Below are 8129 nucleotides of genomic sequence, written 5' to 3' on the forward strand. Positions count from 1 at the left end.
CTCACTTTAAATCTGTGGATTTCCCCAAGATCCACCTTTCCTTTCTACTAAGAGCAAGAGCTGCTAAATACATCTCCATACTTCTCCATACTTGTCCAGTGAGAGAGAAGGAGTAAGACCTCACCAGTTGTTGCCACATGGTAGTGTAGGGTTTGTGGCGAGAAAAAAGCCAAAACACACGGAAAAGGCAGGTCCTACGTCTGAATGTTGCACATACAAGAATAGTGCTCTTCCCCCACTATATCCTTCTTGGCTTTTGAAGACAAATGCTGGAAATAGCAATTACTTTTGCAGACAACAGAAAGGGCGCAGGAAATAAGGGTCAAGAGTACCTGCATAATTTTTGCTTTCAAACTAGGAAAATTCAAGGCATGATACAATGGAAGAAACAAAATGCCAGTATTTATTTCTTTGCTCTCTCTGTTTCTCCTAACTTTAACTACCTTTTTACCCTGCCATATTCGCTAACATATTTTTTTGTTTTATTCCCTGCATTTGAAGTCAGCCCATACCCTTCTTAGTTTGGAAATTTTGAACTATTTCAGATCTGTGGTAAGTCTGCAACCCCACAACCTCAAGTTATCTATTGTCTGCCCTGAGAGTTGTCGTTTATTATTTAACATTTTGGATCTTGCCTAACCTAACCCTGAGACTTCTACATTTGTGAAACTCTCATACACTCGTGTCCTTGAACAAACTCAGAAAATACATTTGCACTAAGGATGGATCTTTCATGACTATTCATTCCTGACTGCAGAAGGGGAACCGGGATGGAAGTGTGCAGTCTCTCACAGCTGTAAGCACTCTCAGCTCTCTCTCCTCTCCTCCTTCTGGAATTCAGCAGGGCATGGGAGCAACTCTGCCTTGGAAAAAGAGGTAAACTGCAGTTGTGCAAGCAGCGGAGGCCGGCGTCTTTGCAGTTGCCAGTTGTGATACTGGAAGATTTGTCTCTGTGACTCCTGTTATTGTAATCAGTGTTAGGAGTAGGAAGGAGAGTCTTGTCACCAGTTTCTTCATATGAAGAGGGGTTTATCTGGGGAGTAGAAAGTCAAGCCAGTGCTTTCCATTTATCACCAGGTTGCTATCAAACTTAGGCTGTTTGCCGGAATGTAGCTCAGGCTGCTACTAGCACACCATTGCTGCTGCCTGACTAAAGTTTGCCCACGTGAACATTTGATTGGCTCAGTCTAGCTCTGACTGTTTACAAAGACCTTCCACTAGGACTAATTGTTTACTCCAGGGGTTGGCAAAATGTAAGGATTAAGTCGACTTCTCTTGCGTTTGTAGTGATGACTTTCAAGGGCGTAATTCCAAAACAGCATGGGAAAATGTGTACCACTAATACAGGTGACATCTAAATCTCCAGTCTCTGAAGTTCTATGTATGTTTGAGAAAGAGCTAAACCCTTTTTAAAAAACATCTGTATGGCTGATTAGAACTAGTGATTTCCCTGGTTTCCAAAATAAACACGTTCCCGAACCTGGGAACTGCAATTGTTTTTTTTCAGTCCAAGGCCTGATCCAGAGGCCACCTTAGAATTCTTTGAGTACTCATACATCTCCTTGAGAAGTTGATACAGGCTGATTTAGGAATGTGTTTTTTGTGCAGAGTTGTCATGAAGGTTAATGTAGTAGTATAAATTCTAACCTCATCCAAATATACTCAATTATTTTAATATTTTTCTGATATGGTAGCCTTTAAACCTTGTGTTTCTACCCTCCTTACATTAGCATGAATAATGTAGACCCGTCAATATAGTAAAGCAAAATTCGTGAACTCACATAAAATTATTCTGCGTCTCGATTAACAGAACACAGGCTAATTGAGCTAGGCAGAGGTAATGGCACTTTTTCCCACTCCAAAAGGCTGTGTCAATCTATTGAGTCAAAGTGCACAGAGCTTGCTAACTCTTCTGGGTGGAGGAGTTGATTCTGTAAGACTCAGCATCTCAAGAAAATGTTGTAAGGAGTGTTTTAGAGAGAAGTCCAGCAAAAGCAGATATTTTCCAGAAGCCATGAATAGAATATTACCCCTCAGAAGCTTTGATACTGAGAAGTTTTAAAAAAAGAAAGTAAGTTTAAATTGCTCTGAACTGCAGCTTCACTGAACTGACTGTGACATGACTCAGGTACAAACGACAAGCTGGGATCTTCAGTACTGAGACACGAGGAGATGCAGAAATAATGTGCATCCATATGGAGAACTGTTTTAATAAAAGACTTCCCAGTGAATATCCCATGCTTTTCATCAGGAATTTCTCTAAACATGGATAGGACGCTCAGCCCCCACAGGGCTGATGCAAGCAACATCGCTTTGGACTCTGAATGAGTGGTGCAGTGACATTGAGTTTAAAACAAGTCAAAGGACTTGAGGTTTTAATTGACATATTTGGTGTTTCTGCCAGTGTAGAGGTCTGATGATTATAGTCACTAGAGGCAGAAGTGATAAGGCATTGAAGGCTATTAAAAGGAAAATATCTGGTAAAAAGCTGTAAGTGCTCACCTATGCTGCTTGACATTAGCAATCATCATCCATTTATTTTCCTTTATGACCATAGATCTATGAGACAGGCAGCAATTGCTTTTGCATTGGGAAACTTGCTGAGGAAATAAGCTACTTTTTTTCCACAATTCAAAAAAAGCTAATTTCTGAGTTTACTTTGTAGGAATTTTGTGGGATTCAAAGGCCAAAGCTCTCAATAGCAAGAAGTCTGTTGCTGCCTTGTTGATTGTCTGTGCTGAGAATCATCCTCGCAAAGATTCTGGGTTTCTCCATTTTAACTGTTTCAGAACAGCCTACTGGGAGATCATTTACGATAGGTTCATTATTCTTCACTTTATGTTAGTGGTGTTAGGCCTGTGCTTTCTGGGGAATATCCTTGTTTTTCTTAGTTGTTCGGATAAATGTTGAACTGGCTGCCTGAATTCACAATGAGATTCTGATGAGCATAGCAGCAAAGAATTACAAACTTCCGCACATGACTTCAGACTTTTTCTTGTCATTTCAGCTCCGTGGCAATATGAAATAGGACCATGACTGATATTTTTTATTCATTCAAGCTTTTGTCAGGGAATAGATACTTGCAGAACTGGAGCAGTAAAAATGAGCCCAGTAACACACATACAGACTAAGCATAGTGCCTAACAGTGTGGTACCACTGAGGCTGGGTGAAATTCTTTGAAGCATCGACTGTACACAGGGAGGGATCTGTTTCCCATCTGGAAGAGAGTTGCTGATCTGCCACTGGTCAGGATCATAATGAATGCCTAATAGAAATTTTTTCCTGCAGACTAGCAGGAAGCTTAGAAAGAAGGAATAAATAACAGGGCAAATTACAGGATTGTCACTGTCTCTTCCAGAGTCCTTCACCTCTCAAATCATCTGGGTAAGAGTGTGAGTGTCCTGTCTTTGAAAGTGTGATGCCACACTACAAAACCTGAGCAGGATCCAAATGCCAACAGGCGGTTCAAGTAATGTTTGATTTTGATTTGTCAGGAAACCCAATTAAGCCATCCTAAGGCAACAGGGAATTGGCAAAGTGCCACTGGAAGTATGCCCACTGTCACTCAAGGCCCATGAGCTTGGAGTGATGGTGACATTAGCCTCATCCTGCCCCCCTGAGCCTGCAGCAGTGTCTTTGCACCCGATGATGTTCTTCTAGTGTAGGCTGGAATAGAGCTCTCCTTTCACACACGGCAGTCCTGGGAAGGACAGGCAAAGGCAGAAAGCAGGTCTTGCATAATGAGACTGTGATATTAATGGCTCTCCTACCAAAAGTCTGTTAAGGCTGAGGCTGGTGGCTTGTGGAGTGGGGTGGGATGGGACAGTCCTCAAAAGTAGTGGCTTTTGGTGGAGACATGCTATACCACACTACAGAAACAGACTGGCAATTTGTGCCTCTTTCTCAGGGATTCTCTGAAATGAACAGTTGGAGAAAATAACTTGTAGGGTCTCTGAAGACCGAAGTAGCTAGTTCTGTGAAGCTACCGAGAGCTAAGGAGAGAGGTGGAAAGGGGGATGCATCTCCAGCCTCTTTTTGTCATATAGGAGCACAAGAAAACTCAGGACATTGGACCTTGTCACACAGGACAGTAACACACATGGAATTAAAAAAGAACAAAACAAACAAAAACCAACTGAGGCACGTAAGTGCTTACTGATGTACTCCAAAGAGAATGTTTACTGGATGTCATAACAACTGCATATTTAAATTATTATTTTTTTTAACAGCAAGACCATCAGTACTTATTAATTCAGTAGTTTGACTCAGCTAATGTTTTCAGGATCTATTTCCTACAAATTAAGAACTCTTGTACTGCTACGGGAATACGCAAGAAGGTACTTATTTAAACAACAATATTTTTATTTCAGGCTCCTTTCACTTCAAATTAAATATAAATGAATGCTAAAAGATGACATTTCATACCATATGAGGCTGATGACACAAATCCTGTCTCAGGGTGATTTTTACTCTACATAATTTCTGATTATAGCCTTTGTAGTGCAAAGACTCCTGTCAGAGCTTTGATGTGGGGAAACCTGCTGTGTTGTCATTTCTAGACAAGGAAAATGAATCGCAGTGAATGCAGGTTGGTGCTGAACACCTATTGGTAAGCAGCAGGCAAACCCTACTTGTAAATAAACAAGCAAAAACCACAAAAAATTGGATTTTTTTTTTCCTGTGAAAGATGCAATTGTCCAAGCTCACCTTTGTAATAGTAATTTTTACTTGTAATAGTAATTTTGTAATGCAGGTAAGCTGGTTTTTTGTGTGTGCTATTTTTTCCCTCCTTAGGGGCTGTTCCAGGGCCTGAAGTTCCTGTGTGCCTGCACAGGTGCTGCCAGCCAGCCTTTCCCCTCACAGGCTGGGAAGAGGTATGTATGCACATAGTATGTACAAACACCATGCATACAAGGCTTCGTCTATACACATAACTCCTAGCTTAGGACTTTTTTGTAGGGGAATACCTAGAGGACACACAGGTTGCATCAAGCGTAGCTTGTGCTTCATGGTGGTGATAGCTTCAGGAGACTACTTCCTCTATAGGATTGGTTAACAATTTTTCTGTAAGCAAACTACCTAAAAAATGTAGTTGGAATAAGAAAACCTATGTTGTTTTGATGATTTGTTTTGACCATTAAAGTAAAATCATATTAAAATTAAAGGAAAGAGCTGATGGTTGGGCCCTGTGGTAGGCTTGAGCACCTGAGAACTGACCAGACACTGTGGGTATCTTTAAAGGCTGCCCCCAGGAGTGCCTTTGTCAGGGCTGCAGGAAGATGCCCTTGTCTATTTTTTTTGGCTCTGTAACTGCTAACCCTCGTCTTTATGGCAGGGGCTCACATCTTTTTCTCCTAAGAGCTCCACGGACGTCTACAAGAGGAAGCGGTGCCATGTTTGAGGGGCCTTTTTTTAATCTGACGGTGTGGTGAGTAGAACAGGCGATCGGTAAGCAAGACAGCAGGGTACAATGAAACCCGTGCTTCTTGCTGCTCACGCACACTTGTAACCAGGCAGCACTGATGTTCTGGAGAGGGAAAGAAAGTGAGGGAAGAGGGAAGTGTGGCAGGAAAAGCTGCCTGGTGGAAAAGGACCCAGGAGTGCTGGCTGGCAGCTGGCTGAACGTGAGCCAGCAGTGTGTTCAGGTGGCCAAGAAGGCCAATAGCATCCTGGCTTGTATCAAAAATAGTGTGGCCAGCAGGAGTAGGGACATGATCGACTCCCTCTGCTCAGCACTGGAGCAGCTGCACCTTGAACACTGTGTTCAGTTTTGGGCCCCTTACTGCAAGAAGGACATTGAGGTGCTGGAGTGTGTCCAAAGAAGAGCAATGAAACTGGTGAAGGGACTGGAGAACAAGTGTTATGGGGAGCACCTGGGGCAGCTGGGGTTGTTCAGTCTGGAGAAAAGGAGGCAGAGTGGAGACCTTATTGCTCTCTACAACTACCTGAAAGGAGGTTGTAGTGGACTGGGTGCTGGTCTCTTCTGCCAAGGAACAAGTGACAGGATGCCAAAATATAGCCTCAAGTTGCACCGGGGGAATTTAGATCAGTTATTAGTAAAAACAAAATTCTTTCTTTACTATCTTTCTTTACTGAAAGAGTGGTGAAGCACTGGAACAAGCTGCCCACAGAAGTGGTGGTGTCCCCAGCCCTGGAGGTATTCAAAAAGTATGTAGACGTGGTACTTTGTGACATGGTTGTAGAACACTTGGTTGGAAAAGACCTCTGAGATCACCAAGTCCAACCATACCTGTCTGCTACCAAATCGTATCCCCAAGCACCTCTTCTACTCGCCTTTTAAACATCTGCTGGGATGGTGACTCAACCATCTCCCTGGCAGCTTCTGCCAGTGCCCAACAACCCTTTTGGTGAAGGATTTGTTCATGATGTCCAATCTGAGCCTCCCCTGGTGCAACTTGAGGAGTGTTGGGCAGATGGTTGGACTGGATGATCTTAGAGGTCTTTTCCAACCTCCACGATTTTATGACTTTATGATTCGTACTCTGTGACTGTGCATGGTGTGAGGGGCTGAGAGCACCTGTGATAACCAACCTTCTGTCAGCAGGGAGGTGGCCCAGGAGCAGCAACCCTCTGCTGGGCGCTTGACCTGTCAAGCTGGTTTAAAGTCAGATGCTGTTTTAAAGCAACTCTTTACAACATCCTTCTCTCTAAATTAGAGAAATATGGATTTGCTAGGTGGACTGTTTGGCGGGTAAGAAATTGGTTGGATGGTCATATTCAGAGAGTAGTGGTCAATGGCTTGATGTCCAGATGGAGATTCATGACAACTGGTGTCCCTCAGGGGGCTGTACTGGGACCAGAGCTGTTTAATATCTTCATCAATGATATAGGCAGTGGGATCAAGTGCACCCTCAGCAATTTTTCAGATGACACCAAGCTGAGTGGTGCAATTGCCACACTGGAAGGATGGGATGTCATCCAGAGGGACCTGGACAAGCTGGAGAAGTTAACCTGTGTGTATCTCATGAGGTTCAACAAGGCCAACTGCAAGGTCCTACACCTGGCTCATGGCAATCCCCAATTTCAATAGAGGACAGAGGATGATGTGATTGAAAGCAGCCCTGTGGAGAAGGAGTGGGGGGTGCTGGTTGATGAGAAGCTTGACATGAGCCGGCAGTGTGCACTCGCAGCCCAGGAGGCCAACCGTATCCTGGGCTGCAGCAAAAGAAGCGTGGCCAGCAGGTCAAGGGAGGTGATTCTGCCCCTCTATTCCTCTCTTGTGAGACCTCACCTGGAGTACTGTGTCCAGTTCTGAAATCCTCACCATAAGAGGGATATGGAGCTGTTGGAACAGGTCCAGAGGAGGGCTACAAAGACGATTGGAGGGCTGGAGCACTTCTCATACAAGGTCAGGCTGAGAGAATTGGGGTTGTTCAGCCTGGAGAAGAGAAAGCTCCAAGGAGATCTTATAGCGACCTTCCAGTACCTGAAGGGGCTACAAGAAATATGGGGACTGTTTACAAAGGCTTGCAGAGATAGGACCAGGGGGAATGGGTATAAATTGGAGAGGGGAAGATTTAGACTGGACATAAGAAGGAATTTTTTCACAATGCAGGCTGTGAGGCTCTGTCACAGGTTTCCCAGGGCAGCTGTAGCTGCCCCACCCCTGGTGGTGTTCAAGGCCAGGTTGGATGGGCCCTTGGGCAGCCTGATGTAGTGGGAGGTGTCCCTGCCCACGGCAGGGGGATTTGAACTAGGTGATCTTTAAAGCCCCTTCCAACTCAAACTATTCTGTGATTCAGTTTCACACTCTGGCTCTCCCCGAATTAAGCAGTCTCCATACAGGTTGGGGTCAGCGACAAAGCTTTATAGCCCAGAACACAAAATTTGCGCAGCTGCCTTCGATAGCTCAGCTGGTAGAGCGGAGGACTGTAGAGGCTCGGCTCCGCGGGAATCCTTAGGTCGCTGGTTCGATTCCGGCTCGAAGGAGGCGCATATGTTTTGCTCCGGACTACTTTTCCTTCAGCCCGGGAGCCGTTGCCGCCGCTGCCGTTGGCGGCGCGCGGGCGCCGGGGCGTTAGGGGCGTGCGGGGTCGGCGAGAGCCGGGGAAGCCCCGGCAGCCGGTACCTCCCCCCCCCCCCCCCCCCCGGCCCCGCGGCGCGCGAG

General features: G+C 45.0%; 1 non-coding gene across 1 annotated transcript; it reads left to right on the forward strand.

Annotated features, from left to right (window-relative positions):
• The first annotated feature begins 7860 nt into the window (after positions 1-7860).
• On the forward strand, positions 7861-7951 carry TRNAY-GUA (transfer RNA tyrosine (anticodon GUA)). The gene is given in 2 exon segments: positions 7861-7897; positions 7916-7951. It is a non-coding gene; the product is annotated as a tRNA-Tyr (tRNA).
• Positions 7952-8129: the final 178 nt, after the last annotated feature.

Source organism: Cuculus canorus, chromosome 2 (assembly GCF_017976375.1).
Source record: "Cuculus canorus isolate bCucCan1 chromosome 2, bCucCan1.pri, whole genome shotgun sequence".
NCBI lineage: Eukaryota > Metazoa > Chordata > Aves > Cuculiformes > Cuculidae > Cuculus > Cuculus canorus.